Genomic DNA, 18,914 nt, shown 5'->3' on the forward strand with positions numbered 1-18,914 from the left:
GGGCCTCTTGGACACTTGGACAGCTTAGATTATCTCCTGGTTCTCATTGTTCTTAGGGTAAAGTCCAAATCCTTACCATCACAAAGCGTTTCTGATTTGATCCTTTACTGTTTCTTTAAAATTTCTGGATGCAGCCTGCCGGCACACTGTCTGCCCTAAACAAACACAGCACTTCTGTGTTTCATACCAAACTGCTTGGTATTTCTTCGTATGGACCGTACTGTCTCATTTCCATACCTCCACACATTCTTTTCCTCTGCATTTCTTCTCAAATGTGCCTCCTTCCTTAGCCTGGCTGGCTCCTGTTTGTCGTTCTAGACGTCTTGAGAAGTCTTTTTCCAATGCCCTACAGTCATGTGTACCTCTTCATAACATTTGAACTGTATTTTTGTTTGATTACCTCTGTTATGTTTTCACCTTTTTGAGGGCATGATCTTTCTTTTCACATCATTCTATGTGTGTGTTACAGTGGCAGGCACTCAGTAGGGGTTCAGTAAATGTATATAGATTAGATGAAGACTGGAAGTTTGAATCGGAGTTGCCTTTAAAACTGTTCCCAGTTAAAGAGTTCTGATACATACTCTTGCACATTAGGGCTTGCTTCTTGTCTGTAAAGTTATTGAATTAGGGGAAATTTGTCTTTATAAAGTATGTCCTTAAGAAGTAGTATTCTCATTTTATGGTTTTGTTTCCTAAACATGTTCTAGAAATTAAACACAGACTGTAACCTTGGAGACCCTGGCCTGTGCATTTAAAGTACTTCCTGGAGTGGTTTTGGGCTTCAGAGTTTTAGCACACTTACCTAAACAATAACTATGACCATTCTTCTCTTTTTGTTGCACATTTGGTGACTTAGGCTGCCAAAAGTCATATGGAAAAGTCTGCTAATAAAGCAGAGGATCAATTGTGTTGTTTAAAACCAATTTTAAAGGTGATAAGGAACTAGGTAGCAGTCCATGGGATTGCAAGAGTCAGACATGACCTAGCGACTAAACAAGGAACTAGGTGAGGGTGCTTGTAAGCTGGCACCTAAAGGCAGTTTAAAAATGGCTACAGAGCGTCTTAAGTGTTGTTGAAAATGTTATGCTATGCTGTCCACTGTGTTAACATACCCATAACTTGATAGTTGCACCTTGTACATGGTATACGTTACTGTTATTTGAATTAATTACTGCTGTTAAGTTGCAGTCTTGACTCATTCATTTATTTATTTAGCTATAATTTCAGTTCTGTGCAGTGATTGACACAGATGGATGGCAAAGATGAATTCTCAGTAAAGGCATTGCAAATAAACCTCTGTGTAATTCAGAAATCAAAAGTACAGACCTTTTTCGACTTAAAATGGGATTATGTCCAGAACCACCATAAGTTGAAAATACCGAAAGTTGAAAATGCATTTAAAACGCCTAACTTTCCGAGTATCACAGCTTGCCTTAGACTACCTTAAACACCTCAAAACGCTTATGATGGCCTACAGTTGGGCAAAATCAACCTAACACAAAGCCAATTCTATAATGAACTGTTGAATGTCTCATGTAATGTTTTAATACTGTACTGAATGTGAAAAACAGAATGGTTGTCTGGGCACGGAATGGTTGTAAGTGCATCGGTTGTTTGTACTGCTGGTGGTGTGGCTGTTAGGGAGCTGCGGGGCCTGCCCTCTGTCCAGCATCGCCAGAGAGTACTGTACCCCATGCCTCTGGCCCAAGGAAAGATCAAAATTTGAAGTATGGTTTCTACTGACTGTGTATCACTTTGCCCCATCGTAAAGTTGAAAAATCCTAAGTTGTGAGCCATCATTAAGTTGAGGACCGTCTGTAGTTGAAATCACAGGGTAAACAGCAGAAATTTTTATTGTTAAATATAATTAGATCTTTATTGCTCCTCTCCTTTCTTCCCTCAGTCAATTTAGAAAATCTATGTAGGTTATCCTTTGATAGGGAAAAGAAACTAGGAAGGGAGGATGTAAAAGAAGCGTCTTAAAACTTATTCATAACGTTTTCTCTGTAATTTGAGATCACTAGCAATACAGTTGAAGAGAACACCTCAAAAGCCTTTGGAAGGGACAAGAAATTAAGGGTGATGTAGGATGCCAGTTTCATCGACTTATTGGGTCTTAAAATATCAAATGTGTGGTGATTAGTTGGAGAAAACAAACCTGGTGACTGCTTTCTAAGAACAGATCAGATTTCATATGTAGGCTCTCAGTTTTTGATTAAGTAGGTCTGGGGTAGCATTGCATTTCTTACAAGTTCCAAGGTGATGTTGATGCTGCTGGTCTAGGGAGCATACTTTGAAAACTGGTTTAGATGACCTTAAATTCTCCTTTAAAGAGAAACCAGCCAGTCCTCATGAAGATGGAGGTTGTTTTTGATGTTTGTTATGGAAAAATTATGTCTTGGCATTTTAAAGTGAACTTAAGTAAGTGATAACATTCTAAGAAGCATATTTTTAATCCAGAGCTGGCATTAGTGTCGAGTCCTCCACATTGTGTGGAATATAGAAGTATTGATAAGTTGGGGGACCATATCAGGTAAACTAGTTTATTTTTTGTATCCTAAAATCAGTGATTATCTTGCATTACTAACACTTGGGTTGAATTTCACATATATTTATTTAAACACCTCTTTCTTTGCACCATAAGTCAGAGAGACAGAACCAGGTCTTAAAATCAATACACCAACATTCCAGTAAAATGTTGGCAAAGAATATGAACAGATAATTTATGAAAGTACTACAAATTAAGTCAGGAAATGTGGGAAATGTATACAACCTTCCCATTATTCAAATATATACCAAACAAGATAATGTTTTTTGCAAGTAAGAAATTAAAGATGGAAAAAGATATTTTAGACTAGGAAGTGAACATTCTCACAGACCATTGGTGGGCGGTGTGCATGTTGATTTAAGTTTTCTGAAGGTCATTATGGCATTTGTTAGCAAGTGCCTTTAAAATATTTGTATCTCGTTACCCAATAATTTATCATATAGGAATTTGTGTGATCTGTATGCAAAAATTTTTGTGTGTGTATACTAACGGCATCATTTTAACAAAAAATGAAGTAACCTACGTAGGAATCAGCATGGAATTGTTAGAAACTGTCAAATAGCTGTAAATATTTTGTGCCTCTTAAAAATGTTTTGAGATCTCTCATACACTGGTGGTGGGAATGTAGAATGGTACAACTACTCTGAAAAAAGTTCTGGCAGTTTGTTTTTTACAAAACTTACCAAATGACCTAGGAATTTGACTCCTGGACATTTATCCCAGGGAAATTAAAACTTGTATTCGCACAAAATCTGTTCACAGGTATCCATGGCAGCTTTACTTGTAATAGGCTGAAACTGGAAAGAAAAGTGTCTCTCAGAGTGTGAATGGTGCATCCGTACCAGGGACTACTACTCAGTTCTTAAAAAGGAGCAAACTATTAATGCATACAACTGGCAATATCAAAGGGCCCTTGTGCTGAGAGAAAAAAAGCCAATCTCCAAAGGTCACCTATTGTAGGATGCTATTAACATTCTTGAAATACAGAATTAATGGTTGTCAGGCATTAAGGATGATGGGGAAAGGAGGGAGATTGATGTGACTGTAAAGGGATAGCAAGAGGGAGATACTTGTGGTGATGAAATAGATCTGATTCTTGATGGTAGTGATGGCTTCATGAATCCACATGTGTGATGAGATGGCATAGAACTGTTTACATGTGTTATACCAATGTAAATTTCCTGGTTTTGATACTATACTGTAATCAAGAAGATGCAATTTTGAGAAATTAGGTAAGGTTTATGTAGGACCTTGTACGATTTTTCCCACTTCCTATGAATATATAATTATTTCCAAATAAAAATTTAACTCATTAATCAAACTAAGATCATGGCATCCAGTCCCATCACTTTATGGCAAATAGAAGGGGAAAAAGTGGAAGCAGTGACAGATTTTATTTTCTTGGGCTCCAAAATCAACTCAGCGGACATGAATTTGAACAAACTCCAGGAGATAGTGAAGGACAGAGGAGCCTGGCATGCTGCGGTCCTTGGGATCACAAAGAGTTGTACATGACTTAGTGACTGAACAACAACAAAAATTTAAGAAAAAAAATTTAGAAAAAATATGTAGTAAAAGAAAATGCTCTTAATTTATTAGAGAAAGCCAGTTCTAAAATGATAAACAGTGTAATCCCAGGTTAAGTGTTATTTCATGTGATTTCATCTGATATACATACCTAGAAGTAATGACTGATCAAAAATATTAATTGTTTGGTGGGATGATGGGATTTTTTTGTATGTGTGCTTTTCTGTAGTTTCTGTAGTGTTAATGAGCCAGTATCAGTTTTGTGGTTGGAAAAACCAATGTTCATGATAGAAAATTTTAAAAATAATTATCTAATTCTAGAAATTGAAATTTAAATAAGCAAAATTATATTTTACGTTAAGTAAATTTAAAGTTCTGTTTATATTGATTACACTAACTTAGTTTTTTTGTGTGTTTATTTTTATTTATTTACTAATTTTTGTCTGTGCTGAGTCTTTGTTGCTGCACAGGCTTTCTGTAGCTGTGGAAGCAGGGATTACTCTCTAGTTGTGATACACAAGCTTCTCATTGCAGGTGCTTCTCCCATTGTGGAGCGCAGGCTCCAGTGGTTGCAGTCGCAGGGCTCTAGAGTACAGGATCAGCAGTTGTGGCACACGGGCTTAATTGCCCGGCGGCATGTGGGATCTTCCTGGATCAGAGATCAAGCCAGTGTCTCCTGCATTGGCAGGTGGATTCTTTACTACTGAGCCTCCAGGGAAGCCCTGGTTAAATTAACTTAGTATTAAAACAGCTGTTAAGATAGGAAAATACCTGTATACTCAAAAACATACTGTGTTTATGAATTTAAAGTTGTCTTGTGCTCTTGTCGTATAACATCGCTTATATGTGGAATCTAGAAAAATAGTACAGGTGAACTTACTTGCAGAGGAGAAATAGAGACACAGGTATAGAGAGCAAACGGGATACCAAGGTGGGCAGGAGATATGGGATGAATTGGGAGATTGGGACTGATGCATATACACTGCTGTGTATAAAATAGCTAGCTGATGAGAACCTACTGAATAGCACAGGGAACTCCACTCAGTGCTCTGTGTTGACCTAAATGGGAAGGAAATCCAAAAAGGGGGTGGGGGGGAATACACTGAATTGGCCAAAAAGGTTGTTTACATTTTTCCATAGCATGGTACAGAAAAACTTGAATGACCTTTTCTGCCAACCCAATTTGTCTATGTTAGCTGATTTTCTCGGAGAAGGCAGTGGCACCCCACCCCAGTACTCTTGCCTGGAAAATCAGGCTCCAGTCCATGGGGTCGGTAAGAGTCGGACACAACTGAGCGACTTCACTTTCATGCATTGGAGAAGGAAATGGCAACCCACTGCAGTGTTCTTGCCTGGAAAATCCCAGGGACAGCAGAGCCTGGTGGGCTGCCGTCTGTGGGGTCGCACAGAGTCAGACACGACTGAAGCGACTTAGCAGCAGCAGCTGATTTTCTTTGCTTTACAGCAGAAACTAACACAACATTGTAAAGCAACTATATTCCAATAAAAATTAATTCAAAAATTAAAACATTTAAAAAACTGTGCTCTTTTGATTCACACAGTCCTGTATAATACTCTAAATCAGTGTTGTCCAGTATATGCATTATAAGCCACAGGTAATTTTAAACTTTCTAGTAGCAACAATAAATAAAATTAGGTGAAATTAGTTTTAGAATGTATTTTATTTAATCCATTATATCAGAATCATGATTTCAGCTTGTAATCAATATAAAATTGCAGTGAGGTACTTCACATTCTTTTTTCATACTAGGTGTTCAAAATCCATTGTGCGTTATACAGTTACAGCACGAGTCAATTCAAACTAGCCACGTCACAAGTGCTCAATAGCCACAGGTCCCTTGTGGCTCTCATATTGGAGAGTAGTAGCAGTAGTAGTTGAAAGTCAGGGCTTTGGTGTCAGACCTAAGTTTGAGTAACATCAAGTCAGTCATATGCAATATTGAGACCTTGGGTGTGTTACTTTAACTTGTGCTGTAGTTTTTCAGTTACAGATAGTAGCTTCTCCAGTAGCTTCTCCGTAGGAGTATGCTAAGGATTATATGAGTGAATGTATACGGATCTGGCACAGGACACATACTATAAGAAGTATATAACTAGTGGTAATGTTATTATTCCAATAGATTGTGTGTTGAATTAAATGACTAACCGTTCTAAAGGCACAGCTGATTTCTTAGTATTGTTACTAGTGAATAAATATGTAAGAAGTATATGAAATAATCTTTGGTTCCAGAATTAAAGTTTTGGGCACTAACTTTTAAATTACGGCTGAATGAATGGACAAATATTTGAGCATTTATGTGCAAAATACTGCATGAGGCACTCAAACATTTGGGCTGTAAGTTCTAAGATGATATCCTCAAACACAGTGTATTTGCATAGTACTTTACATTTTGCATGCCAGTTTTATGTCTGTTTTCCCAGTGCAGTGCTCAGAGCAATCCTGAGAGGTAGTTGTTATTCTAGGTTTCACTGTTGAAGAAGCTGAGACTCAGAAAAGTGAAATAACTTACTTGATTTCATACCCAAGTTAGTAGAATAGAAGAAATAGAAAAATGAGTATAATTAAACAGGCAAATATGATACCAAAGTGTTCTAACTATATTCTTTTGATTCTTTCCCTTCCACATTTTTCACCTCGGGAGAAACACATGATCCTCGTCTAGGGCCATTTAAATTAGGAGAGGGTGATGATAGAATGTGAGTTGAATAGCTACCTCTCTGAGAATTATCCTGTCATTATTATTAGCTGAATCAGATCACCTGTGTTGTAAAATGTTAATAATATAAGCCTGTATAGACTAGGTGATATATTTTGCTCATTGTGATGTTTCTCATAAAGTTGAGGGCTTATCATTCTATCTCTTGGCTAAATATACCCATAAAAATGGGCTAAGAGTATGCTATATATGCTGACTGCCTTAAAATCTTATTCTTTGAAGTGCTGTTTGTCTGAAGTGCTGTTCATCGCTTGACTTACTCAGAAAATTACACAGTTCTTTGAAAGAACATTGCATGCCACCATTAAAAGTCAGCGGTGAGAGGCAGTGAGTTTGTGAATGATTGACTCTTGAGGCAGTGGTGCAGGAGAAGGCAGTCATCTCCTGGGTGGAGTCAGGTGGAACATGTATCATCAGGTGTTCAGTTTCTGTGTTATACTATGTAGATTCTCTTTTCACCTTGTGCATTGTGGAACTTCTGGTTTCTTCAATAAAAAATTTAAGTCATAGGACCTCCAGTTTGTTGCTATCAAGTCATCTTCACACACGTACTTGGGTGTACATCATTGAAGCATATTTATAAGAAGGGGAATTATGTTTTGGTGCTCAGGACAAGAGTGATAACTGGGGGAGGTAGGTGAAATGTTCTTTGCCCCTTAGTTTTCTCTTTGCCTTCTCGGATAGTCCTTTGGCTTAGCATGATTTACCTGATAGTGCCCCTCTTCCTGTCTATATTATCTTTACTGTAGGTTGAGGGCTATAAATCTTACACGAAGAACCCATCAGAACCCCTACAAAAGAGTCATCATTTCTGATCTTGGTGCCACTTACAACATGAAATTCTGCTTCAGTGTTTGTTTGTTTTCCTTTATTGGAGGGGTGTGAGAATTGTGGGATGTAGCTATTCTGATTGACTTTGGGGATGAAATTTGATATAGTCATGTTTCAAACATTTCTACTATTTTGTCAGGGGCAGTCTTAATGCCTAGAATTTCTTACAAGTTTATGCTGCTACAGTTATAGAATTAAAAAATAATATATTGTAATAAAACATAATATGCACAGATTTGTGTACAAGGTTGGAATGTAAAACTGTGGGTTGCAGTTAACACTTGAAATACCCTGAAATTCACAGAACTGGATGATGTCTGTGTTTGCTCCAATTTTGAAATACTATGATTTAAGTCAGTTTTGATAGCTTATAATATAATGACTCTTAAGTATCATGGATGCCAAATACTTGTCTTAAAATCTATGGAAAATAATGTATTTGTAATGTCTTAACCCTCCACCCACAAGATATAACACTGGACGCACATTTTACAGTCTCTCAATCAGTTCAGTTCAGTCGCTCAGTTGTGTCTGACTCTTTGCGACCCCATGAATCGCAGCACGCCAGGCCTCCCTGTCCATTACCTACTCCCGGAGTTTACCCAAACCCATGTCCATCGAGTCAGTGATGCCATCCAACCATCTCATCCTCTGTCGTCCCCTTCTCCTCCTGCCCCCAATCCTTCCCAGCCTTAGGGTCTTTTCCAATGAGTCAACTCTTCACATGAGGTGGTCAAAGTATTGGAGTTTCAGCTTCAACATCAGTCCTTCCAATGAACACCCAGGACTGATCTCCTTTAGGATGGACTGGTTGGATCTCCTTGCAGTCTAAGGGACTCTCAAGAGTCTTCTCCAACACCACAGTTCAAAAGCATCAATTCTTCGGCACTCAGCTTTCTTCACCGTCCAACTCTCACATCCATACATGACCAGTGGAAAAACCATAGCCTTGACTAGACGGACCTTTGTTGGCAAAGTAATGTCTCTGCTTTTAAATATGCTATCTAGGTTGGTCATAACCTTCCTTCCAAGAAGTAAGCATCTTTTAATTTCATTCTCTCAATAGGAGTCCTTAATTTGTGAAAACTTTCTGGCATTGTTGAGTTTATATGTGGCTATGTAGTTTCCTATTTAAGTTATAGTTAATCTTTCTGTTTTGAAATTCTTCATACATGAGCTAACAAATGCTTGTCCCTGATTTTGCCAAATAAATGAAGCTCATTGCAGACTGACCAAAACACTAGATTCAGTTAATCTCCTATTAAGGATCTTTAAGATAAGGGCTTCCTAACAGAACACCTAGTGTGGAAGATGATTTTTTTTTTTTTTGTAAGTAAAGACAGGTATACTGCAGCCTTAGGGGTATTCTTACTTACTCTTTGTTATAGCATTTAATTAAAAGAACAAGTTTATAGAATGGATAAACAACAAAGTCCTATTGTATAGCTCAGGGAATTATATTTAATACCCTGTGATAAACTAATAAAGAATGTGTATATACACACACATATATATAACTGAATCACTTTGCTGTACAGCAGAAATTAACACATTGTAAATCAGCTATACTTCAATAAGATGTTGCTGATGGTTTTTTTTTTTAAGTTTGTATTATTACTAAAATAGTTAACGCTTACATCATACCCCAAGGCAAAGCTGGGTTCTAATAGAACAGGTGTACTCTGGACTTTTTCAGGCTTAGCGTTTATTGGACAACATTATCTAGTGAGCTTGGAACTGCAAATGTAACACAGATCCGGAAGGAGCTTCGTTAGGGGTAACAGGTAGAGTTCACATTCCTAATGGAAGTTAAAATAGCAGTTACACTTGACTTGGATCCTCCAAATTCACAGGATTTCCTTTTGTTTTCTATTTAGTCTTGTCTGAAAATGGCATTGCCATCTATTTCGCCGTGCAATCCAAATACATGAATTTAGACACCCACCTGTAGCAGTCAGATACAGAATTCTGTTGGTTTATTTCTCCTGTCTTTCTGTTGTTACTACCTTAATTTAGTTCCTGATTATTTCATGTTTTATTTAATTATGCACTTAATTAATCACAAGTCTGTAGTGGAGGCTTGCACCTGGACCATTGCATTAGCCTTGAGACTTGTCTGCCAGTTATGTCACATGTCCAGAAAACATGTAGCTGATGTAGCTTATCTGCTTAGAATTCTTGGTTGTTGCGTTGTTGCCCAAGGAGGCATTGACTTGTTTCCTTAAACGTGACACAGAAGGCCCACCTCAGTCTGGCTCTCTCCTGCCCACCCGCTCATCCATGCCATGTCTTATCGGGCACCTTCCAGTCAAACTCAGTGTTCCTTCAGCATGTTCTTTCATGCCATTGTGCTGCGTAATGACTCTCAACAGCTGTCTAGACCCAGCTCCTGTAAACTCTTTTGGGAAACCTTCCTTGATTCTTTTCTTTTGTGATCACTGAAGCACTTGGTATGCATCTCTAGCATAGCATCATTTTGTACCAGAACCTCTTGTTTGTGTTTGTTACCCACGTTTACTTTCGAAGCTTTCATGAGCGTGCACAGTGTGCATACGGTTGCATTTTCAGAGGCAGAGTCTTCTATGCTGTTGCTGCTGTATTCTTCATTGAACCCTCTAGGGTGTAATCCATTCTCCTAATCTCTTTTTTTAAAAATCCTGTTTCCTTTTTAAAATAATTGTAGAGTATTGGTTTACCTTCTCTGCACATGTCCATTAAAAAAAAAAACCCTTGGTAAGTGACTAGGAAATGCTGCCAACCCTAGTTTACTTCCCCCCTTTAGTTGCTAATTTTACATTTGTTCTTTGCATAGTCTGTTGTTACTGTAAAGTTAGGTCTCTTGATTTTCTCCCTTTCAAGTTGATACGTGCTTTCCTGCTCACAGTTGAGACAGCAATTGATTGCAAAATAGAATTCTTATGTAGTGGTGTCTGTTTTAAAAAGTTGATCCTTCTCAGGAGAACTAAAGAATGCCCTCCTTTTAAATTCCATTCTGTTCTGTGCTTGCTGGCTTAAGGTTTTAGAAACAGAGTTATCTTGAAAGTTTTGTAAAACAGTGACTAGAGGGTCTAGACTCAAGAGTATGGCTGAAGGAGAAAAAGGTGGATTAAAATTGACAAGATCATGAAGTCTTATTTTTCCTAGAAATTTTGCAGCTGTATGGGACTCAGAATGATTGTATTTCCCTAGCAAAAGGATCTTCAAGAGGTGGACTCGAGAATTTTTTGAATTGCTTAATAATTTAGACATGTTTGAATTTTACCTGTTAGTTTTTCAGGAGTGAAGTCCCGGATCTTTCCCTTTTCAGTTGGTAAGCCTCTGAATTAGTATTTTCAGAACTCTTTGATCTAATAATGATTTTCCTGTGAGAAGATATTTTTCCTGATGCATTATTACATTTCAGTAAAAATGAATTTGTTACACTTTAAATTAACCTGTTAACTAGTAATAAGCAGTTAATAACTGGAGCATGAATTTTGAGACTAAATTCTCAGTGAAAATAGAGACTAAAAGTTTCTAAACACATGTTAACATGGAAACTTAATACCTAGTTTTAGAGGATATTTATAAGCAGGAAATGTCCTGTAAAAATTGAATAATTTTAGTATACAGCAACTGGGCTGATCAGTAGATGGGGAAACTTTTGCTAAATTTAGTATTAGAGTTAATCCTAATACTTAATCAACTTACGCTAACTTGACAAGTCATTGTGATCCTCCATGGTTTTGAAGGTGTGTTTTCAGAATTAATTTTGTTTGTAACCTGCTCACAGAAAATTGGTATAAGGATATTGCTTTGTTTTTCTCAGTGACTAATAGAATCCTAAAATGTCCTTTTTAGTTTTGTTTTGTCACCAAAGATTGTTTTGTTTCCAGTTCAGTGATTTTGTGAGTAAACAGGTCTTGATTATCTTTTCCCGTTCCCCTTTATCTAGGGTCTATATAGTTTTATATGAAATAATACTTCAGAAATTTTTGTTTGTAACTCTTGTTCAAATGTTTATAAAGTAAAATTCAAATTTACATTAATTTAGCTTCTTAATTATAGGCAGTATGGTGAAGTGGAAAACCTTTCAGACTCGGACATAATGACAAATATATCTTGAATACTTTTGTGTCATTTAAACTTTTCAAACCCTGGTGCTAATGGACGAGAGATTTTCGATATAGGTCAGAGCTAACTTCTAACTTGGCTCATGGTGGTGGCTGCTATGAACTTCATTTTACAAGTCTTTTACTTTTATGGAATTGAGTAAACCTACATGGATTGTAGAATGTAAGATACAGTATGTAGGTTTTTTGGTGTCCTTTGTATTTTTTTCTTTCCTTTAAAGAATAGGCTTTTGAACTTAAGACTTGTTCTTTATAGTCCGAATATTTGTAGTGTGCAGATAAATCAGACTTCTTCCCTAGTTCTGGTCTTGGGTATATAATTTTGACCTTCAGTTTAGCAAACATTTGCGGAATACATTTTATTGCCCGTGAATGAAGACATTTGTAACTCATTCCATTGGCTGCATGTAAAATCAAAGAAACCAGTATTGTTGGCCTCCCCTACTTCAGCTTTGTGAGATGAAGCAAAATAAGAGTGATGAATGTGGAGTGATGAATGCATCAGTTTCCAGTTGTCTTACATGATTTAGAATTTCCTCATCTAACTCCCAAGTTCATTTTAATCATTTTAGTTTCAACCTTTTTATCACTGCTGTCACACACACCCCCACCCACCCCGAAAACCCCCCAAATAAAACACCAGACAAACCCAAGCCCTGGAATTGACTGAAAAAGGCTTGTGGCAAATGGAAATTGATAAATTAGTACTTTTCTTTGCTTACCTCTCAGTTTTCCAGACTCAGAGGTGACTAGATAACTGACCTTTAGGTAAATTCAGCCTGGCTGTGTTTTGTTCCTTTCATATCTTTTCTTGTGCTGGACATAAAATGGTTTGGACCAGATACTGGTGTGGACATAGAAAAAGTAGGATTTCTGTATGAAGGTAATATGAGAAATAGCGTAGTGACCCCCAAATCACATGAAGTTGTAAACAAGCTTGATTTATGGTCTGTTCCAGTCATCAGGAAAACCACTCTATGCCTTGGTGAAACTCTGGCAGTGCAGATTGTTTCTGAAGAGATGCATGTTATAATTTATAGGGTGTGTTGTGTGTGTGTGTGAAATGGTAATGATCATATTGATACTAAATTTACAGCTAAAATGTCAGGCTCTATTGCCAGTTAAAATTACTAGGAATGAATATAGAGTATTTTGAAGATACTTCAGAAGTTAGTGAGAAAATAACTGCTCTCCAAGATCTATTTGTAGCATTTCTAGAATGTATCATCAAATAGTACTAAACAGTTAGATTTTTATCTCCTGATTTTAAAAGATGATGAACAGTAAAAGTTGTGTAAATTTTGTACACTAACATATAATTTCTGTGTAAACTGTGTGTTATACGTAATCCTTTGTATTATTTAAGAGAAACAAAGAAGTATTATACTGCAGTCAGCAAATAAAGCACATCTTGTCATTTGTGTTTATTTTTTCTCAGTTTTGTTTGGCATATAAAAAACTCCACATTTAAAGAATATAAACTGGGAAACCACCATAAAGAAGATAATGATCATCTGTCACTCCTAGAAATTTTCCTCTTGCCCCTTCGTAATTGCCCTTGCTGTTTTTTGTCTCCAGGCAACTGCTAATCTGCTTTGTGTCACTATAGATTAGCTTGCATTTTCTTGAATTTTATCTAAATGTTGTCATACACTGTGTACTTCTTTGGGTCTGATTTCTTTGAATTAGCTTGCTTATTTTGAGAGTCATTCCTGTCTATTACTTTTGACTGCAGAGTAATATTCCATTGTGTGCATATTCTGCTGTTTGTTTATTCCTTCACCTATTGATGGATATTTGAGTTTACATTTTCTGACCAAGTCTTGAGTATAGACGTATGCTTTCACTTCTCTTGAGTACATATCTAGGGGTAAAATCAGTGAGTATGGTTAACTTTTTAATAATCTGCCAAACTATCTTTTTCAAAGTGATTATATTATTTTAAATTTCCAAAACAGTGTATGAGAGTTTTAGTTGCTCGACATCTTTCCGACCTTGATGTGGTCAGTCTTTTTAATCTTAGGCTGATAGAAGACTTCTAATGGTATCTCATTGTGGTTTTAATTTGTTTCCCTAATAAATGATGTTGAGCATGTTTTCATGTGTTTAGTTGTCATCTGTGTGTTTTTTTTAAGTTCTTACTTCCTTTTTTGCATCTTTGTTTTAAAATTTGGTTGCTTGACTTACTGAATTGTGAGGAGTTCTTTATTCTCGATTTGGATATATGTTTTGAAAGTGTGTTGAAGACAAGATTTACTAATTTTGATGAAGTTTTAATTTCTTTTTTCTTTTATAATCTTTGTGTCATTTAAGAAATCTTTGCCAAACATTATCACTATAGTTTTCTCAGATCATATTCTAGAAGCTTTGTAGTCACAGTGTCTACACTTAGGTGTTACTGTTCTCTTCATCTCTTCCACTACTGATGTTATCTTTGGAAGTCTATGGTTTGGTTGCTTCTTATTTGAAATGAGGGTTTCGGGGTGTAACTTGGTTTGTCTTGACATGTTTCTGTTCTTCAACCCATCTAATTTTGCTCAGTGGGAAGCATGTAAAAGAGATTGGTGTGTTGTTTTTTTTTTTAAGCTACCATCTATATGATATCCACTTCCTTTCCCTTTGTAAGATGTCCTTTGTTTTTGAATCGTTTCATATTGATTATTCTTGATGACTTGTAAAAAATCTTTGTTATGTATTTGGCTGCTCTGGATCTTAGTTGTAGCACACGGGACCTTTGATCTTTATTGCAGCAGTGGGATCTTGAGTTGCAGCATGCAAACTCTTAGCTGCAGAATGTGGGATTTAGTTCCCTGACCAGGGATTGAACCCAGGCTCCCTGCATTGGAAGCACAGTCTTAACCACTGGACCACCAGGGAAGTCCCCTTGATGACTTTATTTATAAGCAGTTGTGCAGCAGTTGAAATACTTTTGCAGAGGTAGAATGCTTTACTTCTCTTTTTGAAGCTCATCAGATTGTACATTTCTTTGTATTAGAAACATACTGTCTAGAAATATGGACAGCTCATCTTGTCTTGTGGAGTTGATGTTTGATGAAGCTGGATATATGAGACTCCTCATCAGAAGGCCATCTAAAAGGACATGATGAAAGGAGTTTCTGAATGGAGAACTGAAATAATTTAGATGTTTTAGAGAAAATACTTAAGAAAATATATGAGGAGTTTTTAAAAGTTAGGTTTGTTGTGGTATTTGTATATAGTAGTATCAAAACTTTTCATGTATGTCTGAACTTGGTTTTCTAATTACAATCAGGAGAAAGATGATTTCCATCATCAAAAGTACCATTTAGTGCTCGTATCAGCAGCATAGGAATCCATTTCCGTGTGTCCTCCTCAGTGGTGGGTATTGCCGGTTGCTGTTTGGAGTGGTAGGTTGTAGTGGTACTGCATCGTAATTTTTATTTTCATTTCACTAATGAATAAGGATAAGCCTGTTTTCATTTGCTTATGTAACTCACCCATGTATCATTGATGAAGTGAACTCAGTTTTTTGCCCATTTTAAAATGTTTTGTTTCTTTGTTACTGAGCTTCTAAATTTTTTCATACATCCTGGATAACAGTTCTTTATCAGATAGGTATTTTGATAATACACAAAATATTATACATCTGTATTACATAGATGTGGATTTTGTAAAAAAAAAAATTTCCTGGTCTGTAGCTTTATATTTTCCTAATCATATCCTTCATCACGGAGGGAGAATTTGAAAGAGTTGGTCAGAAGGTACAAACTTCAGTTATAAATAAGCAGGGATGTAATGCACAGCATGATGACTATAGTTTCCACTGCTTCATGATACATGGTAGTTCCCCCCTTATCCATGGGTGATACTTTCCAAGACTCCTAAAGGATTCCTGCAACTGTGGGTAGGTAGTACTGAACCCTTATCCTTGTTCAGTTGCTAAGCTGTGTCCGACTCTTTGTGACCCCATGGACTGCATCACACCAGGCTTCCCTGTCCTTCACCATCTCTCAGAGCTTGCCCGAACTCATGTCCATTGAGTCTGTGATGGCATCCAACCATCTCATCCTGTGTCGTCCCCTTCTCCTCCTGCCTTCAATCTTTCCCAGGATCTTTTCTAATGAGTTAATTGCTAGTATGTAGAGATAAAATTGATTATTGTATTCACTTACTTTAGTAATTTTTTTGGTATGTTCTTTGGGATTTTCTGCATATACAGTCATGCAAACTCTGAATAAAGACAGTTTTATTTTGGTCTTTTTAGAATGTCTGCTTACTCCATGGGCAAGAACCTCCCAGTACAGTGTTGAATAGAAGCCTTAGTTTGCTAGTTTTTTTGAAAATTACTACAGTGAATGACTGTTGCTTTCTTACTGCATTTATTGAGGTACCGGGGGGTTTTTTGGCAGTGGTCAGGGGTTGTTGCTGCACAGCTTGTGGGATCTTAGTTTTCTGGACCAGGGATGGAACATGACTTCTGTAGTGAAAGAGCAGAGTCCTAACCACTAGACTGCCTGGGAAGTCCCAACATACCGTTTGTTTAATCTGTGAACATGGTGAATTATTTTGATTTTTCAAATAGTGAAACAACTTTGCATTCACAGTATAAAACTCATTTAGTCATCATGTTTATTATTTTTATGCATTTCTGGATTCAGTTTACTAGAACTTTGTTAACAGATTTGGGTCTGTATTTGTGAGAAAGATTGGTCTGTAGTTTTCTTGTGTTAGACCTTTGTCTAGTTTTAGTATTCAAATAATGCAGACCTTTGATACTCTAGACACTGAATTGAAAAAGATGTTTGTTTTTTTCTGGAGGAGATCTGTAGAATTCTTTTCCAGGAGAGAGACTAATGAAATATTTTGGCCTGGAGGGTTTCTTCTGGATTCGTTAATTGCTGTAGGTTATTTAAGTACAAATCAGTTAATTTATTAGATACAGGTCTATTTATATTATCTCTTCTTAAGTGAGCTTTGATTGGAAAAGTTCCTTGACACATAGTTCATCTAAGCAGTCAGTCTTAAGCATAAAGTTGTTTGCAGTTTTCCCATAAACTTCTAATGTTTGTTAAGAGTTGTAGTGATGCCTCTTCTTTCATTCCTGATTTTTTTATATTCTTTTTTCCTTGACTTAATATGTTAACCCCTTTCAAAACCGTGACAAACAGCATAATCCTGTAAATTAATAGAAAAGTACAGAAGAGTGGTAATAAGTACCTGTGTACTCGCACCACTCCGTGTCAATAAGTGTTAACATTTTTTTTTTTCCTACATTTGCTTTGTGTGTGTTAATCGCTCACGTTGTGTCCGACTCTTTGTGACCCCCATGGACTGTAGCCTGCCAGTCTTCTCTGGCAGGGGAATTCTCCAGGCAAGAATACTGGAGTGGGTAGCCATTCCCTTCTCCAGAGAATCTTCCTGACCCAGGGATCGAACCTGGATCTCCTGCATTACAGGCAGGTTCTTTACTGTCTGAGCCACCAGGGAAGCTCCAAATGTTTAAATAGTGAACATTTAGTTGGAGTTTAAATGGTGAGTACACCACTGTTACTAAAGCTGGTGTACATCATTCATGTGCATACTTTCCTATTTTTAGTACTTGTTTGTAAGAATTTATTATCAGTGTAAACCTTTTTTCTTTGGAAAATCTGCCTAAATGGTATACAGTACCTCTCCTTTTGCATCTTGTTTTTTTCACTCAGTTTTGTTTGAGATATATCTATGTTGATACTAGATCTGACTTGCACATTTTAATTGCTGTGTAGTATTTTATTGGGTGAAATATAGCTTGTCTATTCTTAGATAAGTTGCTTTTTCTTTATTACAGCTAGCACTGTTGGAAGCATCTTTGAAAATTTTTCTTGTGATAAGTATGTGAGTTTCTTTAGAGATCTTTAAGTAGAATTGATGGATCGTAAGATATGAGCTTCTTCAGTATTAAGAATCATAGTCATCCCTGGGTATTACCAGGGGATTGTTTCCAGGAACCCGTGAAGATACTAAACTCTGAGTATATTCAAGTGTCTTAAATAAACTGGCATAGTATTTGCATATACCCTACACACATCCTCCTGTGTACTTTAAATCATCTCTAGATTAATTTTAATACCTTATACAAAGTAAACGCAATATAAATTGTTGCTGTCACACTGCAAATTGAAGTTTTGGCTTTTGGAACTTTTTGGAAATACTTTCCTTTTTTGCGAGTAGTTTCTGTTAGCAGTTGGTTGAATCCGTGAATGTGGAGCCTGCAGATAGAGGGCTGACTGTGTATTAAATTGTCCTCCAGACTCTTGCCAGCAACAAAATTCCAGTTTTCCTGTGTAAGGCATACCTTGTTTTATTTGTGCTTCACAGGTAATGCATTTTTTTTTTCTTTATGTTGACTATTCTGTGTCAAACAAGTCAGTTGACATTATTTTTCCAAAAGCATTTGCTCAGTTTGTGTCTCTGTCACATTTTGGTAATTATTGCAGTATTTCAAACTTTTTCATTGTTATATGATGATGATCTGTAATCTTTGATGTTACTAATACAAAGTCTTATGATGCGCTGAAGACTTACATGATAGCATTTTTAAGCAATATTTTCTAATTAATGTGTGTATTTTTTCTTAAAGCCCATAACATTTAATAAACTACAATATAGTATAAACATACCTTTTATATGCACTGGAAAATCAGAAAGTTCATTTGACTCACTTTATTGCTGTGTTCTGGAACTGAACCCAGGATATCTCCAGGGTATGTCTATAATGCCAGCAGTGGGATTATCAGATTTAAATTTGAGAAGGGAGAATGGAATCTATAGGATGGGGAAGGATTTTTCATGGTTTTGATTTACATTTCCTTTGTCAAGAGGGTTAAACATCTTTTCATATGTTTGTTAGCTATTTGAAATCCATCTATATTTGTTAACTGTTGAAATGGTGAGAGGGCTCAATCTTCTGAACATACTTTCCTGAGTTATGATTTTGAACTTTGGCATTCTTTTTTTTGTTGCTTTATAGAATCTCTTCTCATATCTTCTATCCTTTTGTCTTTAGTTATCTGTTTAGTTCAGGGTGCAGAGGACTACAGTGTGTGCCCATTTTGATTATCTTTCTATTGTTGTAACTACCAGGTAATGTTTATAGTTTTAAATGACTACTTTACAGCTGCTCCTTTCTTTGAAATGGAC

The 18,914-nt window shown here is 36.5% G+C and overlaps 1 protein-coding gene and 1 long non-coding RNA gene across 3 annotated transcripts in view; one reads left to right on the forward strand and one right to left on the reverse strand.

The window, feature by feature from the left end:
* RYBP (RING1 and YY1 binding protein) overlaps positions 1-18,914 on the forward strand; it is a 69,534-nt gene that overhangs the window by 8,370 nt on the left and 42,250 nt on the right. The window lies entirely within an intron of this gene.
* Positions 14,389-15,666, reverse strand: LOC145520902 (uncharacterized). The gene is made up of 2 exons (XR_014064890.1): positions 15,058-15,666; positions 14,389-14,846 (listed from the first exon to the last, which is right to left on the reverse strand). It is a non-coding gene; the product is annotated as an uncharacterized LOC145520902 (long non-coding RNA).

This window comes from Giraffa tippelskirchi, chromosome 9, assembly GCF_054371585.1.
Source record: "Giraffa tippelskirchi isolate mGirTip1 chromosome 9, T2T-mGirTip1v1.2.pri, whole genome shotgun sequence".
NCBI classification, from domain to species: Eukaryota; Metazoa; Chordata; class Mammalia; order Artiodactyla; family Giraffidae; genus Giraffa; species Giraffa tippelskirchi.